Here is a 15260-nt window from a genome sequence, read left to right on the forward strand (position 1 = left end):
AAAAGAACCAGGCTCTTTTCAATAATGGAACACCTTTCCCCATATTTATTTATTGAACTTTGTTTTGTAGTGTATGCCTGTGTTCCTAGCTCAGTCAGCATGCCTGTGATTTTACTTGGTTGGTTACTGTGAACTTCCTCAATTAGTTGTAATTCTTGCAGACTCAATGAAATTGGTTCTTTGAGAAGTTTCAGGAAAGTAACTAACAGAAAAAAATACACAATGCTAGTTTTTTTTTTTAAAATAGAAAAGAAACAACACTTCTCAAAATAATAATTTGTCTCTATGTACTAAAGTTACAAGAACAGTATGAGTAGAAAGTGAAGAGCCTTCCCCCCAACAAACACAATCACATACACACAACCTACCTAAAGTGGTCAAAACCTGCTTTGTGGAGAGAATGTTCTCAAAATTGGTCACTGTATTTATATGCTGAAAGCCACACCTTGCAGCACATTTCTTATAAATGAAGATATGATAGTCGTTAAGTTTTGAATCTCCCCTTTCACTTTTGTTATAGTTGTAAATATGAAGAACTTCAAATGAAAGTATCACTTGAACTATTTCCTATAAGGATTTTGTTATTGTTGTTGTTTTATGATGGAAGATTATCCTCCTTTCTCAAGCAAACTGGAAGATCAAAATACAGTCCTGAATTTGTAATGCATGGAATAGGCCCATAGGGTGCCTCAACTGTACCTAAAGAATAAAATAAGGAAACAAATTATCTTCCTCTGTTAAACATTGTAATTGATATAATGGTAATATATGGTGTGACATATATTTAAATTGGTTGCCACAAAAATGTATGGATGTAATTTATCTGCATAGTTAAGGCAATCTGATTCCAACATCCCAGCTGTCTGGGAAAAAAAGCCGTAATGCTGGAAAAAGTGGAATGAAAGAGAAGAATAGGAGGACCAATGGCAAGCTATATGGACTCAATTACAGTGGTGATAAGGACATCATGGGGATACTTGAAACAACAGGTTAGGAATAGATTGTCACTAGAGAAAATATGGTCACTGAGAGTCAAAAACAACTTCATAGTTCATAATCAATTAAACCAGGGATGAATCTTGAGAAAAAGTATGACTGTTATCTAAAAATTACATGATACCACATTACATTTTCATGGATTTGAATAACTAATTGAAGTAGATTTCATTGGTTTAACATGAAATAAATAATCAATGACCAAATTGCATTTATTTTGCATCTTTTTCACTATCTGATTTATCCTTCTTATCCTTATTCAAACACTTCTTAACATTCTTAGTAGTCAATGGAAAAGCATTCTGAAGGCCAGAATTATACTGCTGAGTGTATCTGAACAGTAAAAATATGCTCACCAAAGCTGACAGATCACTTATTAACTTAAAAATCCAAAACGTCTTGGACACAACTCAATCTAGTACTCATTGTCCATTGTTTATTTAAAAACTTGCTTCCCAGATATTGATTTTTTTCCTTTTAAGTGAACATTCCTCAGTTAATTATGATTATTGGAGTGATTAAGGTACTGGCTAGAATCTGGGATACCATGAATTCTGGTTCCCCTTTAGGTACAAAACTAGTTGAATGACCTTAGGCCAAGAACTCTCTCTCTCTCTCAATCCTGGTCCAGACAGTCTCCAAGAATCAAATATGGCTAAACTAAAGGAATACATACATACATACATACATACATACATACATACATACATACATACACACACACACACACACACACATAAAGGTAAAGGTTCCCCTGCACATGCGTGCTAGTTGTTTCCGACACTAGGGGCCGGTGCTCATCTCCGTTTCAAAGCTGAAGAGCCAGCACTTTTCCGAGGACGTCTCCGTGGTCATGTGGCCGGCATGACTAGACGCCAAAGGGGCACAGAACGCTGTTACCTTCCCACCATAGTGGTCCCTATTTTTCTACTTGCATTTTTACGTGCTTTTCAACTGCTAGTTTGGCAGAAGCTGGGACGAGTAACAGGCGCTCACTCTGTTATGCGGCACATATATATCATGTATATATGTATATATATCATGTATATATATATATATATATATATATATATATATATATATATATATATTTGTGTAAATTACTAACAAAGAATTAAAGGGAAACTGAGATGCATTTCTGACTTGTTAGTCGTCATCAGCCAGCTATACCCATCTGAGATTCGAACCAGGGCTGATTGCATATGAGGCAGTGTTATTTGCCTCTAAGCCACAAGGTCTCTCTCGCTCTGTTAGCTTTTTTTCTGCAAGGGAAGATATGTTTCAAATGTTAACTATTTAGATTACCTTGCTAGGCCCCAAACATGGGGCAAATCTTTATTTCCTGTTTTCAGCCTATCTTGAAGGCTATCGAACAGGCAGTAGTCACACCGGACAATTCATATATTTGTGTAAATTACTAACAAAGAATTAAAGGGAAACTGAGATGCATTTCTGACTTGTTAGTCGTCATCAGCCAGCTATACCCATCTGAGATTCGAACCAGGGCTGATTGCATATGAGGCAGTGTTATTTGCCTCTAAGCCACAAGGTCTCTCTCGCTCTGTTAGCTTTTTTTCTGCAAGGGAAGATATGTTTCAAATGTTAACTATTTAGATTACCTTGCTAGGCCCCAAACATGGGGCAAATCTTTATTTCCTGTTTTCAGCCTATCTTGAAGGCTATCGAACAGGCAGTAGTCACACCGGACAATTCATATATTTGTGTAAATTACTAACAAAGAATTAAAGGGAAACTGAGATGCATTTCTGACTTGTTAGTCGTCATCAGCCAGCTATACCCATCTGAGATTCGAACCAGGGCTGATTGCATATGAGGCAGTGTTATTTGCCTCTAAGCCACAAGGTCTCTCTCGCTCTGTTAGCTTTTTTTCTGCAAGGGAAGATATGTTTCAAATGTTAACTATTTAGATTACCTTGCTAGGCCCCAAACATGGGGCAAATCTTTATTTCCTGTTTTCAGCCTATCTTGAAGGCTATCGAACAGGCAGTAGTCACACCGGACAATTCATATATTTGTGTAAATTACTAACAAAGAATTAAAGGGAAACTGAGATGCATTTCTGACTTGTTAGTCATCATCAGCCAGCTATACCCATCTGAGATTCGAACCAGGGCTGATTGCATATGAGGCAGTGTTATTTGCCTCTAAGCCACAAGGTCTCTCTCGCTCTGTTAGCTTTTTTTCTGCAAGGGAAGATATGTTTCAAATGTTAACTATTTAGATTACCTTGCTAGGCCCCAAACATGGGGCAAATCTTTATTTCCTGTTTTCAGCCTATCTTGGCTTAGAGGCAAATAACACTTGGCTTAGAGGCAAATAACACTGCCTCATATGCAATCAGCCCTGGTTCGAATCTCAGATGGGTATAGCTGGCTGATGACGACTAACAAGTCAGAAATGCATCTCAGTTTCCCTTTAATTCTTTGTTAGTAATTTACACAAATATATGAATTGTCCGGTGTGACTACTGCCTGTTCGATAGCCTTCAAGATAGGCTGAAAACAGGAAATAAAGATTTGCCCCATGTTTGGGGCCTAGCAAGGTAATCTAAATAGTTAACATTTGAAACATATCTTCCCTTGCAGAAAAAAAGCTAACAGAGCGAGAGAGACCTTGTGGCTTAGAGGCAAATAACACTGCCTCATATGCAATCAGTCCTGGTTCGAATCTCAGATGGGTATAGCTGGCTGATGACGACTAACAAGTCAGAAATGCATCTCAGTTTCCCTTTAATTCTTTGTTAGTAATTTACACAAATATATGAATTGTCCGGTGTGACTACTGCCTGTTCGATAGCCTTCAAGATAGGCTGAAAACAGGAAATAAAGATTTGCCCCATGTTTGGGGCCTAGCAAGGTAATCTAAATAGTTAACATTTGAAACATATCTTCCCTTGCAGAAAAAAAGCTAACAGAGCGAGAGAGACCTTGTGGCTTAGAGGCAAATAACACTGCCTCATATGCAATCAGCCCTGGTTCGAATCTCAGATGGGTATAGCTGGCTGATGACGACTAACAAGTCAGAAATGCATCTCAGTTTCCCTTTAATTCTTTGTTAGTAATTTACACAAATATATGAATTGTCCGGTGTGACTACTGCCTGTTCGATAGCCTTCAAGATAGGCTGAAAACAGGAAATAAAGATTTGCCCCATGTTTGGGGCCTAGCAAGGTAATCTAAATAGTTAACATTTGAAATATATATATATATATATATATATATATATATATATATATATATATATATATATATATATATATATATATATAATAGATTGTTCTAATCCATTCCTAGATCTTAAATTAAGTTAACCTCAGCTACAATTTTGTGGTCCACATTAAATCATAAAAGATTTGCAAATTATTTTGTTAGAATATCTGGCTCCTTTTTAATTACACCATAAAGTTTAATCAAGCCTTTCAATTGACTGTTAACTTCTACAATTATATAATAATGTAACCTGTAACTTAGCATAACTAGTAATTAACCAAAAGTATTATTGAGATAAAATACTTTTAATTAAATGTATTTAGTTATAAAATGTAAATGAAATAACACAGAAGTTGTTTTCATGTTTCCCATACTTTATAGTTTCCTATACTAGCTGTTGATAACTTTCTGAGGTTAGAGAATGATGATCAATGCTCATATGTATGCTCAGAAAAGTTCTACATGAACCTAGTAAAGATACATGATATAGTCACTATTTTATAGTATCAAAATGGGAAGCAATTGCTCTAAATTATTTTTTATTTCATCAGAAGTTTCTCATAAGAATCACATTCAGTTTCTGTAAAGAGCTGTCTTTATACTTCTTACATTCCAGTAAAAAGTGTAACTTAAGGTGGTTTAAAATGTAAAATAACACTAGTGCCTTTGTGTCTAACAATGTGGTTTTCAGATATCAGCCTATAGAAATAAATGTTTAATAAAAATGCATTTTGAAGTAGTTTCCTGGAATTTTAATAGATGTGTTCCAGTGTTTCTAAGCAGATAGGTTTTCATTGGTGTAGAAGCCAAAGAATGGAAAAGAGGAAGAACCAATAAAAATTGGTTTTCACAAATATTCTTTATGAAAGTTGCTTAAAATATATAAAGAATTCCATGGTATATGGTAAAAGTCAGTTTGTGCCAGGGGCTTGTTGCTGTTACAGATTGAAAGAACATTTATGCATTTTTTTTTTCAGAAAAAAAGGCACAGGAATAGTTATTTGAGAATCATATTCAAGCAGGCATACAAAAATATGTAGGATGGCTTTCTATTTTCCATTATCAAAGAAAATAATTACATTTAGTTTTCAGAGAGACCCTTGATTTTATATGTATGAAGCAATTTAAGAACAACTATATTGCATTAAAAACAGTTTGATTTATATTTTTAACCTTGGATCCCAATATATTTCAATGAGTTTGGAAGGGATGGTAAATGAGAATTTCCCAGATCTTTCTCTTCCCCATCTGTCTCCTGAAAAGTTTATTTATGGATACATTATTTGTTTTTAAGATGTATAGAAGACTCAATCAAAACACCATGGGCATTACACAACAAAGAAAAAAGAACAGTAAGTAAATTTCAAATAAACGTAAGAAAGAAAACAGTAATTGTGCTCAGATGCCCATTTCCAATCATGTATCCTATGATTGATACAGTCAAAGTCTTCACAGAAATCAAATGTTTTTAAGAGGGCACCCAGGCTTGTTTACTTTCAATGGCAGCAAATTCTAAAGTATGGAGGTTTCTAATACTATAAAAGGGAGGTAGGGAAGGAAGGAAGGAAGGAAGGAAGGAAGGAAGGAAGGAAGGAAGGAAGGAAGGAAGGAAGGAAGGAAGGAAGGAAGGAAGGAAGGTGTTCTTGATGTGAAATTTGTGGCTGTTCTCCTCCTCCCAAAGAATACATATGTTCTCCAACTCCATTGGTGCCATACATAGACAGCACCAGTGGACAGAATCACAGTGTTTGGCTAGATTTAGGTAACAATATTGAATTATAAGTAGCTTTATATTAACTTAGGAGGCAGGAAAGGTGGGGAGAAACTCACAAATGAAGGCAGGAAAACAGGAAACAGGGTGGTCCATATGAAAGCCCCAACTTCACTGCCAAGATGATTTGGGTTCATTGTAAAAAATAATCTACCCATTTTCTTCCCTTCTCCTTTTCTTGGTCACATTTTTTGCATTTAATGTTGTGAATATTTCTTTCCTATTGTAAAAGGGTTTCAATAAAGCTAAAAGCTGAACTAAAAAAAGACATCTGAGACCATCTATATGCAAGTCCTATGGCCCCTTACAGACATCACACTTCATGCTTTTTCCATCATTGCCCAATTTCATTATTGTGTTGTATAAGGTTTACATCCTGCAATTACTATAGCAAGATTGCAAACAATTAGCTCAACAAGACTTTGGGCAGTTTTCCACCTTGCTAGTCTGTTCATAACATCACCTGAATGAATGTGAATGATGCCAAGACAATACTTATATATCTCTCATTTCTTCTTGTAATATTGTTCCACACGATTCAGGTGCTGGGTTTTTTTCCCCAGTGTCTCACATTTCTTTTTGATGGAATGCCCCAGAGGAGGCAATAGGAGCTGTGCACTTTGAACCATCAGTTTCCTACTCCTTTCTGATGATATGTAAATAATGTGAGCCAGGCCTTATGGAGTCTTCTCAAAACTCCATGGAAAATACCAGCATTAGTTCCACAAGCAATCAATCATCTCATGTTCAAGCTTCAGTTATACAGATGAAAAAAACTTCCAGCATGAGGCTTCATTCCAAAGGTGGGTGGTTCATAGCGAAAATGCTACAGTCTTGTCTTCACTATCCAAATTAGAAAACATTTTGAAATGATTACCAAAGAAATTAAAGAAATAATGAGAACATTTTGAATACAAATCTTCTTTGAAACTGCATTCAATTTTCTGATCTATGAAAGAAATGGTAAATGTGTTGTTTGTTTGCTTATGAGTCATTGTCTTCCAGTCTTGTGGTTACATAGAAACATAATTTCCATTTTAAAAAGAAATGAAAATTTCTAATTGTAATCATGCCTTGTATTCATTTTCCTACATCAAAGTTTAAGCTAAAAGGCATCTGGGCTACAATTCTGAATGTATGTATGTGTGTGTATGTGTGTGTGTATATATATACACTGCCTGTCGATGGCCTTCAGGTTAGGCTGACACAGGAAATAAAGATTTGTCCCATGTTTGGGGCCTAGCAAGGTAATCTAAAAATAGTTAACAAGCATTTGACATATATCTCCCCTTGCTTCTCAGCTAACAAAGCGAGAGAGATCCTGTGGCTTAGAGGTGAAAACAACTGCCTAATGTGCAATCAGCCCAGGTTCGAATCTCAGAAGGGTATGGCTGACTGATGAAAACTAATAAGTTTGAAATGCATATCAGTCTCCCTTAATTCTTTGTTAACAATTTAAAATTTACACAAATATGAGCTGTCACCGGTGTGACTACTGCCTGTCGATGGCCTTCAGGTTAGGCTGACACAGGAAATAAAGATTTGTCCCATGTTTGGGGCCTAGCAAGGTAATCTAAAAATAGTTAACAAGCATTTGACATATATCTCCCCTTGCTTCTCAGCTAACAAAGCGAGAGAGATCCTGTGGCTTAGAGGTGAAAACAACTGCCTAATGTGCAATCAGCCCAGGTTCGAATCTCAGAAGGGTATGGCTGACTGATGAAAACTAATAAGTTTGAAATGCATATCAGTCTCCCTTAATTCTTTGTTAACAATTTAAAATTTACACAAATATGAGCTGTCACCGGTGTGACTACTGCCTGTCGATGGCCTTCAGGTTAGGCTGACACAGGAAATAAAGATTTGTCCCATGTTTGGGGCCTAGCAAGGTAATCTAAAAATAGTTAACAAGCATTTGACATATATCTCCCCTTGCTTCTCAGCTAACAAAGCGAGAGAGATCCTGTGGCTTAGAGGTGAAAACAACTGCCTAATGTGCAATCAGCCCAGGTTCGAATCTCAGAAGGGTATGGCTGACTGATGAAAACTAATAAGTTTGAAATGCATATCAGTCTCCCTTAATTCTTTGTTAACAATTTAAAATTTACACAAATATGAGCTGTCACCGGTGTGACTACTGCCTGTCGATGGCCTTCAGGTTAGGCTGACACAGGAAATAAAGATTTGTCCCATGTTTGGGGCCTAGCAAGGTAATCTAAAAATAGTTAACAAGCATTTGACATATATCTCCCCTTGCTTCTCAGCTAACAAAGCGAGAGAGATCCTGTGGCTTAGAGGTGAAAACAACTGCCTAATGTGCAATCAGCCCAGGTTCGAATCTCAGAAGGGTATGGCTGACTGATGAAAACTAATAAGTTTGAAATGCATATCAGTCTCCCTTAATTCTTTGTTAACAATTTAAAATTTACACAAATATGAGCTGTCACCGGTGTGACTACTGCCTGTCGATGGCCTTCAGGTTAGGCTGACACAGGAAATAAAGATTTGTCCCATGTTTGGGGCCTAGCAAGGTAATCTAAAAATAGTTAACAAGCATTTGACATATATATATATATATATATATATATATATATATATATATATATATATATATATATGTATGTATGTATTTATGTATGTATGTATGTATGTATATGCAGTGCTTTTTCATCTTGGTGGGCACAGGAGGCAGGGGGGAGGGTGGGCGGCGCTGCTGCGGTCACAAGTGCAAGGGATATTGGTGGCGGGCTGCCCCCCAAGGCCGGAGCTGGCATGGCTGGTGCTGTGGGAGCAGTGGGGCCCGCTCTATATGAAGGGGCTGTGTGGGGTGGGTGGCAGAGGCGGTGCGGGCCAGGCAATGCAAAGATACTATTTTTTCCCTAAAAGTTCCCCTGCACATGCGTGCTAGTCGTTTCTTTTTTATTGAAAAGTTTTAGAATACATTTTAAAAACATAAACTCCCTCCCTCCCCCTCCCCCCCACTTACCCTCCCTCACCTTCCCCCCCCCCGACTTCTCAGAGTTGAATACAGGGTATTAACTTTTACAAACTTAAGCTAAAATATGCTAACTAAAAAAAACCCACATTAAATTCTATCACACTTTAACTCCCCTTAAACATAACTAAATAACTAACTAATAATGAATACCTAATAATACATCATATAAAACTAATACTTATTCATATGCTAAATGAAACTTTTTAGTCACATATTTATTCTGAATATACTCGATCCATCTTCTCCATTCCAGAATATATCTCTGTTGCGATTGTTCTTTCAAATATGCTGAAATCTTTGCCATTTCCGCCAGGTTTGAAACTTTCAAAGTCCACTCTTCTATAGTAGGCAGTTCCTCCTTCTTCCAATATTGCGCTCCTTGCCGCCGTAATTAAATTCAACATCAATTTAGTATCTATAACAGTACAACCTGTAATAATACCCGGCAGAAATAACTGTGGAGAAAACCTTATCTTTTTCTTAAATATCTTCTGCATGTTCCACCAAATTTTAATCCAAAAAGCTTGAATTTTTTACAAGTCCACCATATATGATAATACGTTGTATCATCACAACCACACCTCCAACATTTAGGCTGACAGTTCGGATACATACTTGCTAATTTTTTAGGATCTAAATGCCATCTATGAAACATTTTATAAAAATTGTCTCTTAAATTTTGAGCCTGTGTAAATTTTACATTTCTAACCCATCTTTTCCATTGTTATGACGTCCTGAAAAATTTGGGCCCATTTTATCATACAATCTTTAACAAGTTTAGTTTCTGAGTCTATTTCTATCAATGCATTATATATCCTTCTTATATGTGCTTGACCTTGATCTCTAATTTGTTTTACCAAATTTTCATCAATTATCGAAATACCAACTTTCTGATCTTCCTTCCATCTAGCTTGTAACTTCCCATACTGGAACCAAGTTTGTACTATTTTCCCTTCTTTTAAAATATTATATGGCTTCAATTTCCATACATTCCTTTCCATCCTAAGAATTTCTTTATATGTAGTCACATTATGTTTAAATCCCACATTTATATTTTCTATTGCATGTTTAGGTATTGCCCAAATTGGTATTTTATAATTTAACTTATAACGATATTTTTTCCAAACTCGCAACAGAGCATACCTTAATATATGTCTTAAAGATATTATCCACCTTCTTATCATACAATAAATATACATGCCAACCAAATAACAAATCACAACCCTCAATATTCAATAATCTCCCTTGTGTTAAATTAAACCAGTCACTAATTGATGACAAAGCAGCAGCCTCATAATATAATTTAAAATTGGGCATTTTAAGACCACCTCTTTCACGTACATCTTGCATTATCTTAAATTTTACTCTTGGACTTTTCCCTGCCCAAACAAATTTATTAATACCTTTCTGCCATTCCTCCAAGTTTGAATCCTTTTTAAGTATAGGTATCATTTGAAACAAAAATAAAAACTTTGGCAAAACATTCATTTTCACTGCTGCAATTCTTCCCAATAAAGATAATTGTAATTTTTTTCCATCTAACTCTTTTTGTATTTTTAACCATAACAATTCATAATTATTTTTTATATAATTTCATATTTGAAGCTGAAAGATATACCCCCAAATATTTAATCTTTTAACTATTTCAAATCCAGTTAGTTCTTCTAAAACAACCTTTTGTTCTGTAGTCATATTTTTAGACAATATTTCAGTTTTTTGTGTATTTATCTTAAATCCAGAAACTTTTCCATTTAACAATATTATCTCCATCAAATCTATAACTGAGTAAGTCGGTTGACTTAATGTAATAACCAAGTCATCCGCAAACGTTCTCAATCTATAATCTTGACTTCTTATTTTAATTCCCTTAATTTTATTTGAGTCTCTTATCTTAATCAATAATATTTCCAATGTTAAAACAAACAACAAAGGTGACAACGGACACCCCTGTCTTGTCCCCTTTTCAATGTTACATGCTTCTGTCAAACTGCCATTAATTATTATTTGAGCTGTTTGCTTCTGATATATTGCCCTAATAGGTTGCAAAAAGTTATCCCCAAACTCCATTTTCTCCAGTACCTTAAATAAAAATTGCCAGTCCAATTGATCAAAAGCTTTTTCACCATCCAAATAAATCAGCGCTGCAGGGACCTGGTTATTTCTTTCCAAAAATTCCAATAAATCTACAATATGTCTCACATTATTTTTCATTTGTCTACCACTTATAAATCCTGTTTGGTCACTATGAATCATTTGCTGCATTACCTTCATTAATCTATTTGCTAAAATTTTTGCAAATATCTTGTAATCAGTATTTAAGAGCGATATTGGCCTATAATTTTTGGTTTGGGTAAGATCTTGATCTTCCTTCGGAATCAGCGATATAAAAGCTGTTTTCCACAATGGGGGCACTTCTCCTCTGGATTGGATTGTTCTAAATAATTCTTTTAAAGGTTCCACCATTTCTAACTGTAAATCTTTATAATAAACGGCAGTCAAGCCATCTGTTCCTGGTGCTTTCCCCACCTTTAATTGTTTAATTGCTAAAATAATTTCTTCAGCGTTTATCAGTTGATTCATCCCTTCCCTTTACTCTTGTGTAAGAACAAGGATATTCACTTCTTGTAAATATCTATCTATATCTATACCTTGAATCTTATCCCTAACATATAACTTAGAATAGAATTCAACAAAAGTCTTTTTAATAAGATTTTGCTGAAACACCTCTTTTCCCTTATATACTATTCTATCTATGTTACGTGACTTTTGTTTCTTCCTTAACAAATAAGCTAACCACCTACCCGACTTAGTAGCATTACAAAAAGTATTATGTTTAACATACCATAGGTTGGTTGCCACTTCATCTGCCATCAACATGTTAAACTGACCTCTTAACAAAATAATTGCTTCTTTGATCCTCTTATCAGATGGATTCAAAATTAGAGCCTTCTCTTTCCTCTTAATTTCCTCCTCTAACTCTTTTCGCTTATATTCCAATTTACACCTATGTTTATTATTCAAATATATTAACACTCCTCTCATATAAGCTTTACTTGCATCCCAAACCATTTCAATAGAAGTATCCTTATACATATTTGTATTAAAAAATTATTTCATCTGTTTTTTACATTCATCCACATTTTCTTGATATCTAAACAGATTTTCATTCAATCTCCAAGACCTCCTCTCTCCACTCTCTTTTTCCAATTCCAACCATACTGGACTATGATCTGATAAAGTTATTGGACATATCTTAATCTTCTTGATCCTAGAAAAAAATCATTAGTAGTTAATACAAAGTCAATCCTGGAAAAGGATTGATGTCTATAAGAAAAAAAGGTAAAATCTTTTTCTTCCAAATTTCTTTCTCTCCAAACATCTCTCAATTCCAAGTCATCTTTCATCTCAAAAAAAGATTTAGGCAATCTAGCATGATTTGGTATGCTTTTGAAAAGACCTTTTTTGTCTTTCTGTGTGTCCAGGACTCCATTCCAATCTCCCATCAAAATACACGATTTATAATCCCATTGAATTATCTTACTATGTAAAAGTTTATAAAATTCTCCTTGCTGTTGATTAGGAGCATATAACACAACCAAAAGTATTTTCTTGCCTTCTATTAAAAGTTCAATTATAATATATCTTCCTTGTTTATCTGTTTCAATTAAAGTAGCTGTTAAATTCTTCTTCATGTAAATGACTACTCCATTTTTCTTATCTGGAGCAGACACACTAAACTGTGTACCCGATCTAGAGTTTATCAGATATTTCTGATCAACTGCACGAATATGCATTTCTTGTAAACAAATAACATCATTTTTAAATTGTTTCAAATACTGAAAAACTTTCTTTCTCTTCTGCGGGGAATTTAATCCATTAACATTCCAGGTTAGAAACTTTGTCACCATCTTTTGTGACCTGAAGCTTTCGGAGTGCCTCTTGCAGAACCACCTTGACCTGCCTCTTTGGTCTCGCTCCTCCCACAGCTTCACTATAAGTAAATTCTTGAGATATGATTGCAGCTTTCTGTTGTTCTTGTTCTTGTCTCATTCATCTAATTGCAGCCCTTGTTATTCTTTGTTCTTTAACCTCTTCTGTCAATGTCTGGGGCTGCTCAACTTCTACAATTAGCTGAGAATCTTTAACCATCTGTGAAGTAACTCCTTCCTCTCCTTGTTTACTCTCCACTTGAGTCTGACACTCTCCTTCCTTCCTTCCTTTAAATTCTGGAGATGGCGGAGGACCTGCCTTCAATATGTTAGAATAAAAATCTCGTGCCTTCAAAACTGTATTAAGACGATATCTCGTGCCAGCATAATTCACCACCAAGCCTACTGGTATCTCCCATCTAAACTGAAGCTGCCGTTTCTTTAATTCATCTGCCAAAAAGAAATTCTTGGAGGAATCTCTTTCAGAAGTAAAACTTCTTGCTCAGCAACTTTAAATCTATCATTATAAAAAGCTTGGATAATCACATTTCTGATCGATCTCTTTGTAAAATAGACCACCACATCTCTAGGTAATTTTCTTTGTCTGGCAATCCAAGAATTAACACGAAATATTTTGTCTATATCACCCATAATATCTTCCACTTGACGCTCCAAGATCGGTTCGAGGACTTGTGCCAATAACTCTTTCAAATTTTCCTTTGGGTCCTCTTTCAATCCTCTAAATCTCAAAGCAAACTCCATATCTCTATATTGTATCATAACTACATCATCATCAATCTTTTCCATCTTATTTTCAGCTTCCAACATTTTACCATCCAATCTCAAATTATTTTGATTCAGCTCTTCCACACAATCATCTAGGCGCTCAATACAGACTGCAAGCCCCTGAAATGCAGCTAAAATGTCTGCTCTTATTTCAGTATTCTTCTCCTCAATAAGTTCAGCTATTTGCTGGGATTGTATTTTTAAAGCATCTTGTAAATCTTTTAATGTTAATGCGGGTGCAGGTGCCACAGGAGGAGGCATCAAAGCCTGTAATGAAGAATGCTGAACTGGTGAAGCACCAGCACTTCTAGGAACAGAAGCTTTGGTTGATTTAGAAGCCATCTTATCACCCAGTTAATTTCCGTTGTGCACTTTCACTTTCCACACCACTTGCAACTTTTTCTTTCAAAGTAAACCAGAGTTAAAGTTCAAATACTTGCTGTTTCCTGCACAGCTGTGCCTGCATCCAAGTAATCCAAAGTTAATTGTTGATTGCAGGGATGGTTGAAGCATCCTGCTCCGCTCCAAAGCCTTGGAGCAGAGGAGTCCCCGAGTCCAGAGCAAATTCAGGCTTTGGGGGGTCTCTCACCCTTCAACCCCCAGAATTTAAACTCTTGGGGTCTAGGGGAGCTCTACCCCTACCTGAATGCTCACCCTCCCCTCTTCTCCCAAGGAGAGGGTTTCCGAGCCGGAAAACAGCTGATCATTGCTGTTTTAGCAGTTCCATGGAAAGCAACGGGGCTGATGGCCGAAACAGCCGCCATCGACAGAGCCTTGCCACCCAGAAGTCCCGTGCTAGTCATTTCTGACTCTAGGGGCCAATGCTCATCTCTGTTTCAAAGCAGAAGAGCAAGTGCTTGTCTGAGGATGTCTCCATGGTCATGTGGCCGGCATAACTAGATGCCAAAGGCTCATGGAACGCTGTTACCTTCCCACTGTAGTGGTCCCTATTTTTCTACTTGCATTTTGACGTGCTTTTGAACTGCTAGGTTGGCAGAAGCTGGGATGAGTAACAGGCGCTCACTCTGTTATGTGGCACTCGGGATTCGACCCGCCAAACTGCCGATCTTCTGATCAACAAGCTCAGCATCCTAACCGACTGAGCCACCGCGTCCCTTGTAATTTCTAGCATCAGCTAAATTAGACATATTAGATTGAGAAAAATGTTTCTCATTTCTTTCCTGTTACCTTTATTGATTTCATTGCAGAGATGTTAACATAGGAAATAGATTATTTTGTTATCTAATTTTACCTTCCAAAAGACAGAAGCAGATAAAAAATGTGAGGTTCTTTCCTGTTGGCTTTTTTGAATTAGCTGTTTTAGATTTTAAATGTTTAGTTCCTAAAGAAGTAACCCTGTAAATAATTTTAATGTGCTCCTCTAGTTCAGGCTCTTTTATGACTCAAGGACTTCAACTGCCAGAATTCCTGAGCCAGCATGGCTCAGCTTGGAAACCTCTCCCTTTCCCCTCAGCATGGCTGGCTCAGGATTTCTGGGAGTTGAAGTCCACAACTCATAAAAAAGGGCCAAGATTGCCTAGCCCTGCAAT

At 36.2% G+C, this 15260-nt stretch overlaps 1 long non-coding RNA gene across 1 annotated transcript in view; it reads left to right on the forward strand.

The window, feature by feature from the left end:
- The first annotated feature begins 5778 nt into the window (after nucleotides 1-5778).
- The window catches only part of LOC310648025, an 87519-nt gene continuing 78037 nt past the window's right edge, over nucleotides 5779-15260 (forward strand). The window contains exon 1 of the long non-coding RNA XR_014494002.1: nucleotides 5779-5863. This is a non-coding gene — a long non-coding RNA (uncharacterized lncRNA). The remainder of the gene's footprint in view (nucleotides 5864-15260) is intronic.

The sequence above is a fragment of the Vipera ursinii genome (genome assembly GCF_947247035.1).
Source record: "Vipera ursinii genome assembly, chromosome: 1".
Lineage (NCBI taxonomy): Eukaryota > Metazoa > Chordata > Lepidosauria > Squamata > Viperidae > Vipera > Vipera ursinii.